The sequence below is a fragment of the Pan troglodytes genome, chromosome 22, assembly GCF_028858775.2.
Source record: "Pan troglodytes isolate AG18354 chromosome 22, NHGRI_mPanTro3-v2.0_pri, whole genome shotgun sequence".
Lineage (NCBI taxonomy): Eukaryota > Metazoa > Chordata > Mammalia > Primates > Hominidae > Pan > Pan troglodytes.
In genome coordinates, this window is record NC_072420.2 from 7,702,487 (window position 1) to 7,719,567 (window position 17,081).

Consider the following 17,081-nt stretch of genomic DNA (forward strand, 5'->3'; position numbering starts at 1 on the left):
CCATTCCATTCGGGTTGATTCCATTCCATTCCATTCCCTTGCATTCCATTCCATTCGGGTTTATTCCATTCCACTCCATTCCATTCCATTACATTCGAGTTGATTCCACTCCATTCCATTCCATTCGTGTTGATTCGATTCCATTGCATTCCTTTGCATTCCATTCCATTCGGGTTGATTCCACTCCATTCCATTCCATTCCATTCGGGTTGATTCCATTCCATTCCATTCCATTCCATTGCATTCCATTCGGGTTGATTATATTCCATTCCATTCAATTCCATTCGGGTTGATTCCATACCATTCCATTCCACTCCATTCCCTTTCTTTCCGGTTGATTCCATTGCATTCCATTCGATTCCACTGCATTCCATTCGGGTTTATTCCATTCCATTCCATTCCATTCGGATTGATTCCATTCTATTACACTCGATTCGATTCCATTCAGGTTGATTCCATTCCATTCCATTCCATTCCATTAAATTCCATTCGGGTTGATTCCTTTCCATTCCATTCCATTCCTTTCCATTCCATTCCATTCCATTCCGGTTGATTCCATTCCTTTCCATTCCATTCCATTCCATTCCATTCCCCTCCATTCCATTCGGTTTGAATCCACTCCATTCCATTTCATTCCATTCCATTCGATTCCACTCCATTCCATTCCATTCGGGTTGATTCCTTTCCATTGCATACCATTCGGGTTGATTGTATTCCATTCCATTCCATTCCCTTCCATTTCATTCCTTTCCATTCCATTCCATTTGGGTTGATTCCTTTCCATTCCATTCCATTCCATTCCATTCGGGTTGATTCAATTCCATTGCTTTCCATTCCATTCCATTCCATTCGGGTTGATTCCATTGCATTCCATTCCATTCCATTCCATTCCATTACATTACAATCCTTTCAGGTTGATTCCATTCCATTCCATTCCATTCCACTCCATTCCATTCCATTCGTGTTGATTCCATTCCATTACATTCCATTCCATTCCGTTTATTTCGGATTGATTCCATTCCATTCCATACCATTCCCTTCCATTCCATTCCATTCTGTTCGGGTTGATTCCATTCCATTCCATTCCATTGCATTCCATTCCATTCGCGTTGATTGAATTCCACTCCATTCCATTCCGTGCCATTCCATTCCATTCGAGTTGATTCCATTCCATTCCATTCCATTCGTGTTGATTCGATTCCACTCAATTGCATTGCATTCCATTGCATTCGGGTTTATTCCATTCCATTCCATTCCATTCTATTCCATTCCATTCCATTCCATTCGGGTTGATTCCTTTCCATTCCATTCCATTCTACTCCATTCGCGTTGGTTCCATTCCCTTCCATTCCATTCCTTTCCATTCCATTCCTTTCCACCTCATTCTCGTTGATTCCATTGCATTCCTTTCCATTCCATTCCATTCTATTACATTCCCTTATATTCCATTCCATTCCATTCCATTCGAGTTGATTCCATTGCATTCCATTCCATTCGGGTTGATTCAATTCCATTGTATTCCATTCCATTCCATTCCATTCCTTTCCTTTCCATACCATTCCACTCGGTTTGATTCAATTTCATTCTAATCCATTCCATTCCATTCCATTCCATTCCATTCCATTCCATTCCATTCCTTTCCATTCCCTTCTATTCCTTTCCATTCCATTCCATTCCATTCCATTCCACTCCACTCCACTCCATTCCATTCCATTCCGTTCCGTTCCATTCCATTCCATTCCACTCGGTTGGATTCAATTCCATTGTATTCCATTCCATTGAATTCCTTTCTATTCCATTCAATTCCGTTCCATTCGGGTTGATTCAATTCCATTCAATTCCATTCCACTCCATTCCATTCCATTCCTTTCCATTCCATTCCAGTTGATTCCTTTCCATTCCATTCAAATCCATTCCATTCCTTTCCACTCATGTTGATTCCGTACAATTCCATTCCATTCCATTCCATTCCATTCCATTCCACTCAGGTTTATTCCATTCCATTCCATTGCATTCCATTCCATTCCATTCCATTCCATTCCATTGTATTCGTGTTGACTCCATTCCATTCCTTTCCTTTCCATTCCATTCCATTCCATTCCAGTTGATTCCATTCAATTTCATTCCATTCCATTCCATTCCAATCCCCTCGGGTTGATTTGATTCCATTCCATTGCATTCAATTCCATTACAGGTCATTCTATTCTATTCCATTTCATTCCTTTCGAATCCATTCCATTCCATTCCACTCCATTCCACTCAGGTTCATTCCATTCCATTCCATTCCATTCCATTCCATTCCACTCAGGTTTATTCCATTCCATTCCATTCCATTCCATTCCATTCCTTTCCATTCCATTCCATTGTATTCGTGTTGACTCCATTCCATTCCTTTCCTTTCCATTCCATTCCATTCCATTCCATTCCAGTTGATTCCATTCAATTTCATTCCAATCCATTCCATTCCAATCCCCTCGGGTTGATTTGATTCCATTCCATTGCATTCAATTCCATTCCAGGTCATTCCATTCTATTCCATTTCATTCCTTTCCAATCCATTCCATTCCATTCCATTCCATTCCACTCAGGTTTATTCCATTCCATTCCATTCAGTTCCATTCCATTCAATTCTATTCCTGTTGATTCCATTCCATTCCATTCTTTCCATTCCATTCCATTCCATTCCAGTTGAATCCATTCAATTTCATTCCATTCCATTCCATTCCAATCCCCTCGGGTTGATTTGATTCCATTCCATTGCATTCTATTCCATTCCAGGTCATTCCATTCTATTCCATTTCATTCCTTTCCATTCCATTCCATTCCATTCCATTTCATTCATTTCCATTCGAGTTGATTTTATTCCATTCCATTCCATTCCATTCTGTTCCATTCCATTGCATTAAATTTTTTTCCATTCCACTGCTTTCTGGTTGATTCCATTGCATTCCGTTCTATTCCATTCGCGTTGGTTCCATTCCATTCCATTCCATTCCTTTCCAGTCCATTCTCGTTGACTCCATTGCATTCCTTTCCATTCCATTCCATTCCATTCCTTTCCATTCCATTCCATTCCATTCCATTCGATTTGATTCCATTCCATTCCATTCCATTCCATCCCATTCGGGTTGATTCCATTCCATTCCATTACATTGCATTCCATTCCAATCCTGTTGATTATGTTTCATTCCATTCCATTCCATTCCATTCCATTCGGGTTGATTCCATTCCATTCCATTCCATTGCATTCCATACCTTTCGGGTTGATTCCATTCCATTCCATTCCATTCCATTGCAGTCTATTCGTGTTGATTCCATTCCTTTCCATTCCATTCCATTCCCTTCCATTGCATTCCATTCGGGTTGATTCCATTCCATTCCACTCCTTTAAATTCCATTCCATTTCATTTCCTTCCATTCCATTCGCATTGATTCCATTCCACTCCGTTCCATTCCATTCCATTCCATTCCATTCCACTCCATTCGTGTTGATTCCATTCCATTCCATTCCATTGCATTCCATTGCATTCCATCCCATTCGGGTTGATTCCATTCCATTCCATTCCATTCCTTTCCATTCCATACCGGTTGATTCCATTCCATTCCATTCCATTCCATTCCATTCCATTCGGGTTGATTCCATTCCATTCCATTCCCTTCTATTCGGTTTGATTCCATTCGTTTCCATTCTTTCCGTTCCATTCCATTCCATTCCATTCCATTCCATTCGGGTTGATTCCATTCAATTTCATTCGTGTTGATTCCATTCCATTCCATTCCATTTCATTCCATTCGGGTAGATTCCATTCCATTCCATTCCATTCTATACCATTCCATTCGGGTTGATTCCAATCCATTCCATTCCATTGCATTCCATTCCATTCGGGTTGATTCCATTCCATTCCATTCCCTTCGTGTTGATTCGATTCCATTGCAATCCATTGCATTCCATTCCATTCGGGTTGATTCCACTCCATTCCATTCCATTCCTTTCGGGTTGATTCCATTCCATTCCATTCCATTCCATGGCATTCCATTCGGGTTGATTCCATTCCATTCCATTCCATTCCATTCGGGTTGATTCCATACCATTCCATTCCATTCCATTCCATTCCATTCCTTTCCGGTTGATTCCATTGCATTCCATTCCATTCCACTGCATTACATTCGGGTTTATTCCATTCCATTCCATTCCATTCGGATTGATTCCATTCTATTCCACTCGATTCGATTCCATTTGGGTTGATTCCATTCCATTCCATTCCATTCCATTAAATTCCATTCGGGTTGATTCCATTCCATTCCATTCTATTCCATTCCATTCCATTCCTTTCAATTCCATTCCATTCCATTCCGGTTGATTCCATTCCATTCCATTCCATTCCATTCCATTCCATTCCATTCCATTCGGTTTGAATACACTCCATTCCATTTCATTCCATTCCATTCCATTCCACTCCATTCCATTCCATTCGGGTTGATTCCTTTCCATTCCATTCCATTCGGGTTGATTGCATTCCATTCCATTCCATTCCCTTCCATTCCACTCCTTTCCATTCCATTCCATTTGTGTTGATTCCTTTCCATTCCATTCCATTCCATTCCAATCGTGTTGATTCCTTTCCATTGCATTCCATTCCATTCCATTCCATTCCATTCCATTCGAGTTGATTCCATTGCATTCCATTCCATTCCATTCCATTACATTACATTACATTCCTTTCAGGTTGATTCCATTCCATTCCACTCCATTCCATTCCATTCCATTCCATTCCATTCCACTCCATTCCATTCCATTCGTGTTGATTCCTTTCCATTCCATTGCATTTCATTTATTTTGGATTGATTCCATTCCATTCCATACCATTCCCTTCCATTCCATTCCATTATGCTCGGATTGATTCCATTCCATTCCATTCCATTGCATTCCATTCCATTCGCGTTGATTGCATTCCACTCCATTCCATTCCGTGCCATTCCATTCCATTCGAGTTGATTCCATTCCATTCCATTCCATTCCATTCGTGTTGATTCGATTCCACTCAATTGCATTGCATTCCATTGCATTCGGGTTGATTCCATTCCATTCCATTCTATTCTGTTCCATTCCATTCCGGTTGATTCCATTCCATTCCATTCCTTTCCATTCCATTTCATTCCATTCGATTCGGGTTGATTCCTTTCCATTCCATTCCATTCTATTCCATTCGCGTTGGTTCCATTCCCTTCCATTCCATTCCTTTCCATTCCATTCCTTTCCACTTCATTGTCGTTGATTCCATTGCATTCCTTTCCATTCCATTCCATTCCATTCCTTTATATTCCATTCCATTCCATTCCATTCGAGTTGATTCCATTCCATTCCATTCCATTCTTTTCGAGTTGATTCCAATCCATTCCATTCCATTCGTGTTGACTCCATTCCATTCCATTCTATTCCAATCTATTCCATTTTGGTTGATTGCATTCCATTCCGTTCCATTCCATTCCATTCCATTCCATTTGGGTTGAATCCATTCCATTCCATTACATTGCATTCCATTCCAATCCTGTTGATTATCTTCCATTCCATTCCCTTCCATTCCATTCGAGTTGATTCCATTCCATTCCATTCCATTCGGGTTGATTCCATTCCAATCCATTCCATTCCATTCCATTCCATTCCATTCAGGTTGATTCCATTCCATTCCATTCTTGTTGTTTCCATTCTATTCCGTTCCATTCCTTTCCATTCCATTCCATTCCATTCGTGTTGTTTCCATTCTATTCCGTTCCATTCCTTTCCATTCCATTCCATTCCATTCCTTTCGAGGTGATTCCAATCCATTCCATTCCATTCGGATTGATTACGTTCCATTCCATTCCATTCCATTCTGGTTGATTGCATTGCATTCTATTCCATTAAATTCCATTCCATTCCATTCCATTCCCTTGCATTCGGGTTGATTCCATTCCATTCCATTCCATTCCATTGCATTCCATTCCATTCGGGTTGATTCCATTCCATTCCTTTCCATTCCATTCCATTCCATTCGGGTTGATTCCATTCCACTCCATTCCATTCGGGTTGATTCCATTCCATTCCATTCCATTGCATTCCATTCCTTTCGGGTTGATTCCATTCCATTCCATTCCATTCCATTCCATTCCATTCCATTCGGGTTGATTCCATTCCTTTCCATTCCATTCCATTCCCTTCCATTGCTTTCCATTCGGGTTGATTCCATTCCATTCCACTTCTTTAAATTCTAATCCATTCCATTTCCTTCCATTCCATTCTCATTGATTCCATTCCATTCCATTCCATTCCATTCGGTTTGATTCCATTCCATTCCGTTCCATTCCACTCCATTCCATTCCATTCCATTCCTTTCTGGTTCATTCCATACCATTCCATTCCATTCCCTTCCCTTCCACTGTGGTTGATTCCATTACATTGCATTCCGTTCCACAGCATTCCATTCGGGTTTATTCCATTCCATTCCATTTCATTCCATTCCATTCCATTCCATTCCATTCCGGTTGATTCCATTCCATTCCATTCCATTCCATTCCCCTCCATTCCATTCGGTTTGAATCGACTCCATTACATTCCATTCCATTCCATTCCATCTGATTTGATTCCTCTTTATTCCATTCCATTCGGGTTGATTCCATTCCATTCCATTCCATTCCATTCTATTCGGATTGATTGCATTCCAATCCATTCCATTCCATTCCATTCCACTCCACTCGGGTTGATTCCATTCCATTGCATTCCATTGCATTCCATTCCATTTGAGTTGATTTCATTCCATTCTATTCCATTCGTGATGATTCGATTCCATTCCTTTCCATTGCATTCCATTCCATTCGAGTTGATTCCATTCCATTCCATTGCATTCCTTTCGATTCCATTCCATTCGAGTTGCTTCCTTTCCATTTTATTCCATTCCATTCCATTCCATTCCATTGCATTCCATTCTATTCCTTTCCATTCAGGTTGTTTCCATTCCATTCCATTCCACTCCATTCCATTCCATTCCATTTCATTCCATTCCACTCCATTCCATTCCATTCCATTCCACTCAGATTGATTCAATTCCTCCCCATTCCATTCCATTACATGGCATTCCAATCCCCTTCAATCGGGTTGATTCAATTCCATCCGATTCCATTCCATACGATTCCATTCCGTGCCATTCGATTCCATTCCATTCCATTTGAGTTGATTCCATTCCATTCCATTCCATTCCATTCGGGTTGAATCCATTCCATTCCATTCCATTGCATTCCATTCCATTCGGGTTGATTCCATTCCATTCCATTCCATTCCATTCCATTCCATTCGTGTTGAATCGTTTCCACTCAATTCCATTGCATCCCATTCCATTCGGGTTGATTCCATTCCATTCCATTCCGTTCTATTCCATTCCATTCCGGGTGATTCCATTCCATTCCATTCCTTTCCAATCCATTTCATTCCATTCGATTCGGGTTGATTCCTTTCAATTCCTTTCCATTCTATTCCATTCGCGTTGGTTCCATTCCATTCCATTCCATTCCTTTCCACTCCATTCTCGTTGATTCCATTGCATTCCTTTCCATTCCATTCCATTCCTTTCCAATCCATTCCATTCCATTCCATTCGAGTTGATTCCATTCCATTCCATTCCATTCCATTCCATTCGAGTTGATTCCAATCCATTCCATTCCATTCGTGTTGACTCCATTCCATTCCATTCCATTCCATTCCATTCGGGTTGATTCCATTCCATTCCATTCCATTCCATTCGAGTTGATTCCACTCCATTCCATTCCATGTGGGCTGATTCCGTTCCATTCCATTCCATTCCCTTCCTCTCCATTCCTTTCGGATAGATTCCATTCCATTCCATTCCATTCCATTCCATTCCATTCCATTCGTGTTGATACCATTCCAATCCATTCCATTGCATTCCATTCGTTTCGGGTTGATTCCTTTCCATTCCATTCCAATCCTTTCCATTCCACTGCATTCGGGTGATTCCATTCTCTTCCATTTCATTCCATTCCATTCCACTCTATTCCATTCCATTCGTGTTGATTCCATTCCATTCCATTCCATTCCATTCCATTCCATTCCATTCGGGTTGATTCCATTCCATTCGATTCGATTCCATTCCATTCCATTCGGGTTGATTCCACCCCATTCCATTCCAATCGCGTTGATTCCATTCCATTCCATTCCGTTCCATTCCATTCCATTGCATTCGGGTTGATTCCATTGCATTCCATTCCATTGCATTCGTGTTGATTCCGATCCATTCCATTCCATTGTATTCCATTCCATTTGGGTTGATTGCATTCCATTCTATTCCATAACATTCCATTCCATTCGGGTTGATTCCATTCCATTCCATTCTATTCCATTCCATTACATTTTGGTTGATTGCATTCCATTCCGTTCCATTCCATTCCATTCCATCCCATTCGGGTTGATTCCATTCCATTACATTACATTGCATTCCATTCCAATCCTGTTGATTATGTTTCATTCCATTCCATTCCATTCCATTCCATTCGGGTTGATTCCATTCCATTCCATTCCATTCCATTGCATTCCATTCCTTTCGGGTTGATTCCATTCCATTCCATTCCATTCCATTGCAGTCTATTCGGGTTGATTACATTCCTTTCCATTCCATTCCATTCCCTTCCATTGCATTCCATTCGGGTTGATTCCATTCCATTCCACTCCTTTAAATTCCATTCCATTTCATTTCCTTCCATTCCATTCGCATTGATTCCATTCCACTCTGTTCCATTCCATTCCATTCCATTCCTTTCCACTCCATTCGTATTGATTCCATTCCATTCCATTCCATTGCATTCCATTGCATTCCATCCCATTCGGGTTGATTCCTTTCCATTCCATTCCAATCCATTCCATTCCATTGCATTCGGGATGATTCCATTCTCTTCCATTTCATTCCATTCCATTCCACTCTATTCCATTCCATTCGTGTTGATTCCATTCCATTCCATTCCATTCCATTCCATTCCATTCCATTCGGGTTGATTCCATTCCATTCGATTCCATTCCATTCCATTCCATTCGGGTTGATTCCACCCCATTCCATTCCAATCGCGTTGATTCCATTCCATTCCATTCCATTCCATTCCATTGCATTCGGGTTGATTCCATTCCATTCCATTCCATTGCATTCGTGTTGATTCTGATCCATTCCATTCCATTGTATTCCATTCCATTCGGGTTGATTGCATTCCATTCTATTCCATAACATTCCATTCCATTCGGGTTGATTCCATTCCATTCCATTCTATTCCATTCCATTCCATTCGAGTTGCCTCCTTTCCATTCCATTCCATTCCATTCCATTCCATTCGGATTGATTCCATTCCATTCCATTCCTTTCCATTCCATTCGGGTTGATTCCATTCCATTCCATTCCATTCCATTCAGGTTGATTCCATTCCATTCCATTCCATTCCATTCCATTCCATTCGGGTTGATTCCATTCCATTCCATTCCATTCGTGTTCTTTTCATTCCATTGCATTCCATTCCTTTCCATTCCATTGCATTCCATTCTATTCGAGTTGATTCCGTTCCATTCCATTCCTTTCTATTCTAATCCTTTCCATTGCATTCCATTCTATTCGAGTTGATTCCGTTCCATTCCATTCCTTTCTATTCTACTCCATTCCATTCGAGTTGTTTACACTCCATTCCATTCCATTCTGGTAGATTCCTTTCCATTCCATTCCATTCCACTCCATTCGGGTTTATTCCGGTGCATTCCATTCCATTCCATTCGAATTGATGCCATTCCATTCCATTCCATTCGTGTTGATTCCACTCCATTCCATTCCATTGCATTCTATTCCATTCAGGTTGATTCCATTCCGTTCCATTCCATTCCAATCCATTCCATTCCATTCCTTTCCATTCCATTCGAGTTGATTCAATTCCATTCCATTCCATTCCATTCCATTCCATTCGGGTTGATTCCATTCCATTCCATTCCATTCTATTCAGTTTGAATCCATTCGTTTCCATTCTTTCCGTTCCATTCCATTCCATTCCATTCGGGTTGATTCCATTCCATTTCATTCGTGTTGATTCCATTCCATTCCATTCCATTCCATTCCATTCCATTCCATTCCATTCGGGTAGATTCCATTCCATTCCATTCCATTCTATTCCATTCCATTCGGGTTGATTCCATTCCATTCCATTCCCTTGCATTCCATTCCATTCGGGTTGATTCCATTCCACTCCATTCCATTCCATTACATTCGAGTTGATTCCACTCCATTCCATTCCATTCGTGTTGATTCGATTCCATTGCATTCCTTTGCATTCCATTCCATTCGGGTTGATTCCACTCCATTCCATTCCATTCCATTCGGGTTGATTCCATTCCATTCCATTCCATTCCATTGCATTCCATTCGGGTTGATTATATTCCATTCCATTCAATTCCATTCGGGTTGATTCCATACCATTCCATTCCACTCCATTCCCTTTCTTTCCGGTTGATTCCATTGCATTCCATTCGATTCCACTGCATTCCATTCGGGTTTATTCCATTCCATTCCATTCCATTCGGATTGATTCCATTCTATTACACTCGATTCGATTCCATTCAGGTTGATTCCATTCCATTCCATTCCATTCCATTAAATTCCATTCGGGTTGATTCCTTTCCATTCCATTCCATTCCTTTCCATTCCATTCCATTCCATTCCAGTTGATTCCATTCCTTTCCATTCCATTCCATTCCATTCCATTCCCCTCCATTCCATTCGGTTTGAATCCACTCCATTCCATTTCATTCCATTCCATTCGATTCCACTCCATTCCATTCCATTCGGGTTGATTCCTTTCCATTGCATACCATTCGGGTTGATTGTATTCCATTCCATTCCATTCCCTTCCATTTCATTCCTTTCCATTCCATTCCATTTGGGTTGATTCCTTTCCATTCCATTCCATTCCATTCCATTCGGGTTGATTCAATTCCATTGCTTTCCATTCCATTCCATTCCATTCGGGTTGATTCCATTGCATTCCATTCCATTCCATTACATTCCATTACATTACATTCCTTTCAGGTTGATTCCATTCCATTCCATTCCATTCCATTCCATTCCATTCCATTCCACTCCATTCCATTCCATTCGTGTTGATTCCATTCCATTACATTCCATTCCATTCCGTTTATTTCGGATTGATTCCATTCCATTCCATACCATTCCCTTCCATTCCATTCCATTCTGTTCGGGTTGATTCCATTCCATTCCATTCCATTGCATTCCATTCCATTCGCGTTGATTGAATTCCACTCCATTCCATTCCGTGCCATTCCATTCCATTCGAGTTGATTCCATTCCATTCCATTCCATTCGTGTTGATTCGATTCCACTCAATTGCATTGCATTCCATTGCATTCGGGTTTATTCCATTCCATTCCATTCCATTCTATTCCATTCCATTCCATTCCATTCGGGTTGATTCCTTTCCATTCCATTCCATTCTACTCCATTCGCGTTGGTTCCATTCCCTTCCATTCCATTCCTTTCCATTCCATTCCTTTCCACCTCATTCTCGTTGATTCCATTGCATTCCTTTCCATTCCATTCCATTCTATTACATTCCCTTATATTCCATTCCATTCCATTCCATTCGAGTTGATTCCATTGCATTCCATTCCATTCGGGTTGATTCAATTCCATTGTATTCCATTCCATTCCATTCCATTCCTTTCCTTTCCATACCATTCCACTCGGTTTGATTCAATTTCATTCTAATCCATTCCATTCCATTCCATTCCATTCCATTCCATTCCATTCCTTTCCATTCCCTTCTATTCCTTTCCATTCCATTCCATTCCATTCCATTCCACTCCACTCCACTCCATTCCATTCCATTCCGTTCCGTTCCATTCCATTCCATTCCACTCGGTTGGATTCAATTCCATTGTATTCCATTCCATTGAATTCCTTTCTATTCCATTCAATTCCGTTCCATTCGGGTTGATTCAATTCCATTCAATTCCATTCCACTCCATTCCATTCCATTCCTTTCCATTCCATTCCAGTTGATTCCTTTCCATTCCATTCAAATCCATTCCATTCCTTTCCACTCATGTTGATTCCGTACAATTCCATTCCATTCCATTCCATTCCATTCCATTCCACTCAGGTTTATTCCATTCCATTCCATTGCATTCCATTCCATTCCATTCCATTCCATTGTATTCGTGTTGACTCCATTCCATTCCTTTCCTTTCCATTCCATTCCATTCCATTCCAGTTGATTCCATTCAATTTCATTCCATTCCATTCCATTCCAATCCCCTCGGGTTGATTTGATTCCATTCCATTGCATTCAATTCCATTACAGGTCATTCTATTCTATTCCATTTCATTCCTTTCGAATCCATTCCATTCCATTCCACTCCATTCCACTCAGGTTCATTCCATTCCATTCCATTCCATTCCATTCCATTCCACTCAGGTTTATTCCATTCCATTCCATTCCATTCCATTCCATTCCTTTCCATTCCATTCCATTGTATTCGTGTTGACTCCATTCCATTCCTTTCCTTTCCATTCCATTCCATTCCATTCCATTCCAGTTGATTCCATTCAATTTCATTCCAATCCATTCCATTCCAATCCCCTCGGGTTGATTTGATTCCATTCCATTGCATTCAATTCCATTCCAGGTCATTCCATTCTATTCCATTTCATTCCTTTCCAATCCATTCCATTCCATTCCATTCCATTCCACTCAGGTTTATTCCATTCCATTCCATTCAGTTCCATTCCATTCAATTCTATTCCTGTTGATTCCATTCCATTCCAATCTTTCCATTCCATTCCATTCCATTCCAGTTGAATCCATTCAATTTCATTCCATTCCATTCCATTCCAATCCCCTCGGGTTGATTTGATTCCATTCCATTGCATTCTATTCCATTCCAGGTCATTCCATTCTATTCCATTTCATTCCTTTCCATTCCATTCCATTCCATTCCATTTCATTCATTTCCATTCGAGTTGATTTTATTCCATTCCATTCCATTCCATTCTGTTCCATTCCATTGCATTAAATTTTTTTCCATTCCACTGCTTTCTGGTTGATTCCATTGCATTCCGTTCTATTCCATTCGCGTTGGTTCCATTCCATTCCATTCCATTCCTTTCCAGTCCATTCTCGTTGACTCCATTGCATTCCTTTCCATTCCATTCCATTCCATTCCTTTCCATTCCATTCCATTCGATTTGATTCCATTCCATTCCATTCCATTCCATTCGAGTTGATTCCAATCCATTCCATTCCATTCGTATTGACTCCATTCCATTCCATTCTATTCCATTCCATTCCATTTTGGTTGATTGCATTCCATTCCGTTCCATTCCATTCCATTCCATTCCATTTGGGTTGATTCCATTCCATTACATTGCTTTGCATTCCATTCCAATCCTGTTGATTATGTTCCATTCCATTCCATTCCATTCCATTCGAGTTAATTCCATTCCATTCCATTCCATTCGGGTTGATTCCATTCCAGTTCATTCCATTCCATTCCATTCATGTTGATTCCATTCCATTCCAATCGTGTTGTTTCCATTCTATTCCATTCCAATCCTTTCCATTCAATTCCATTCCATTCGTGTTGATTCCTTTCCATTCCATTCCATTCCATTCCGTTCGTGGTGATTCCAATCCATTCCATGCCATTCGGATTGATTCCATTCCATTCCATTCCATTGCATTCCATTCCATTCGGGTTGATTCCATTCCATTACTTTGCATTCCATTCCATTCCATTCGAGTTGATTCCATTCCATTCCATTCCATTCCATTCCATTCGAATTGATTCCAATCCATTCCATTCCATTCGTGTTGACTCCATTCCATTCCATTCTATTCCATTCCATTACATTTTGGTTGATTGCATTCCATTCCGTTCCATTCCATTCCATTCCATCCCATTCGGGTTGATTCCATTCCATTCCATTACATTGCATTCCATTCCAATCCTGTTGATTATGTTTCATTCCATTCCATTCCATTCCATTCCATTCGGGTTGATTCCATTCCATTCCATTCCATTGCATTCCATACCTTTCGGGTTGATTCCATTCCATTCCATTCCATTCCATTGCAGTCTATTCGTGTTGATTCCATTCCTTTCCATTCCATTCCATTCCCTTCCATTGCATTCCATTCGGGTTGATTCCATTCCATTCCACTCCTTTAAATTCCATTCCATTTCATTTCCTTCCATTCCATTCGCATTGATTCCATTCCACTCCGTTCCATTCCATTCCATTCCATTCCTTTCCACTCCATTCGTGTTGATTCCATTCCATTCCATTCCATTGCATTCCTTTGCATTCCATCCCATTCGGGTTGATTCCATTCCATTCCATTCCATTCCTTTCCATTCCATACCGGTTGATTCCATTCCATTCCATTCCATTCCATTCCATTCCATTCGGGTTGATTCCATTCCATTCCATTCCCTTCTATTCGGTTTGATTCCATTCGTTTCCATTCTTTCCGTTCCATTCCATTCCATTCCATTCCATTCCATTCGGGTTGATTCCATTCAATTTCATTCGTGTTGATTCCATTCCATTCCATTCCATTTCATTCCATTCGAGTACATTCCATTCCATTCCATTCCATTCTATACCATTCCATTCGGGTTGATTCCAATCCATTCCATTCCATTGCATTCCATTCCATTCGGGTTGATTCCATTCCATTCCATTCCATTCGTGTTGATTCGATTCCATTGCAATCCATTGCATTCCATTCCATTCGGGTTGATTCCACTCCATTCCATTCCATTCCTTTCGGGTTGATTCCATTCCATTCCATTCCATTCCATGGCATTCCATTCGGGTTGATTCCATTCCATTCCATTCCATTCCATTCGGGTTGATTCCATACCATTCCATTCCATTCCATTCCATTCCATTCCTTTCCGGTTGATTCCATTGCATTCCATTCCATTCCACTGCATTACATTCGGGTTTATTCCATTCCATTCCATTCCATTCGGATTGATTCCATTCTATTCCACTCGATTCGATTCCATTTGGGTTGATTCCATTCCATTCCATTCCATTCCATTAAATTCCATTCGGGTTGATTCCATTCCATTCCATTCTATTCCATTCCATTCCATTCCTTTCAATTCCATTCCATTCCATTCCGGTTGATTCCATTCCATTCCATTCCATTCCATTCCATTCCATTCCATTCGGTTTGAATACACTCCATTCCATTTCATTCCATTCCATTCCATTCCACTCCATTCCATTCCATTCGGGTTGATTCCTTTCCATTCCATTCGATTCGGGTTGATTGCATTCCATTCCATTCCATTCCCTTCCATTCCACTCCTTTCCATTCCATTCCATTTGTGTTGATTCCTTTCCATTCCATTCCATTCCATTCCAATCGGGTTGATTCCTTTCCATTGCATTCCATTCCATTCCATTCCATTCCATTCCATTCCATTCCATTCGAGTTGATTCCATTGCATTCCATTCCATTCCATTCCATTCCATTACATTACATTCCTTTCAGGTTGATTCTATTCCATTCCATTCCATTCCATTCCATTCCATTCCAATCCACTCCATTCCATTCCATTCGTGTTGATTCCTTTCCATTCCATTGCATTTCATTTATTTTGGATTGATTCCATTCCATTCCATACCATTCCCTTCCATTCCATTCCATTATGCTCCGATTGATTCCATTCCATTCCATTCCATTGCATTCCATTCCATTCGCGTTGATTGCATTCCACTCCATTCCATTCCGTGCCATTCCATTCCATTCGAGTTGATTCCGTTCCATTCCATTCCATTCCATTCGTGTTGATTCGATTCCACTCAATTGAATTGCATTCCATTGCATTCGGGTTGATTCCATTCCATTCCATTCTATTCTGTTCCATTCCATTCCGGTTGATTCCATTCCATTCCATTCCTTTCCATTCCATTTCATTCCATTCGATTCGGGTTGATGCCTTTCCATTCCATTCCATTCTATTCCATTCGCGTTGGTTCCATTCCCTTCCATTCCATTCCTTTCCATTCCATTCCTTTCCACTTCATTCTCGTTGATTCCATTGCATTCCTTTCCATTCCATTCCATTCCATTCCTTTATATTCCATTCCATTCCATTCCATTCGAGTTGATTCCATTCCATTCCATTCCATTCTTTTCGAGTTGATTCCAATCCATTCCATTCCATTCGTGTTGACTCCATTCCATTCCATTCTATTCCAATCCATTCCATTTTGGTTGATTGCATTCCATTCCGTTCCATTCCATTCCATTCCATTCCATTTGGGTTGAATCCATTCCATTCCATTACATTGCATTCCATTCCAATCCTGTTGATTATCTTCCATTCCATTCCCTTCCATTCCATTCGAGTTGATTCCATTCCATTCCATTCCATTCGGTTTGATTCCATTCCAATCCATTCCATTCCATTCCATTCCATTCCATTCAGGTTGATTCCATTCCATTCCATTCTTGTTGTTTCCATTCTATTCCGTTCCATTCCTTTCCATTCCTTTCCATTCCATTCGTGTTGTTTCCATTCTATTCCGTTCCATTCCTTTCCATTCCATTCCATTCCATTCCTTTCGAGGTGATTCCAATCCATTCCATTCCATTCGGATTGATTACTTTCCATTCCATTCCATTCCATTCTGGTTGATTGCATTGCATTCTATTCCATTAAATTCCATTCCATTCCATTCCATTCCCTTGCATTCGGGTTGATTCCATTCCATTCCATTCCATTCCATTGCATTCCATTCCATTCGGGTTGATTCCATTCCATTCCTTTCCATTCCATTCCATTCCATTTGGGTTGATTCCATTCCACTCCATTCCATTCGGGTTGATTCCATTCCATTCCATTCCATTGCATTCCATTCCTTTCGGGTTGATTCCATTCCATTCCATTCCATTCCATTCCATTCCATTCCATTCGGGTTGATTCCATTCCTTTCCATTCCATTCCATTCCCTTCCATTGCTTTCCATTCG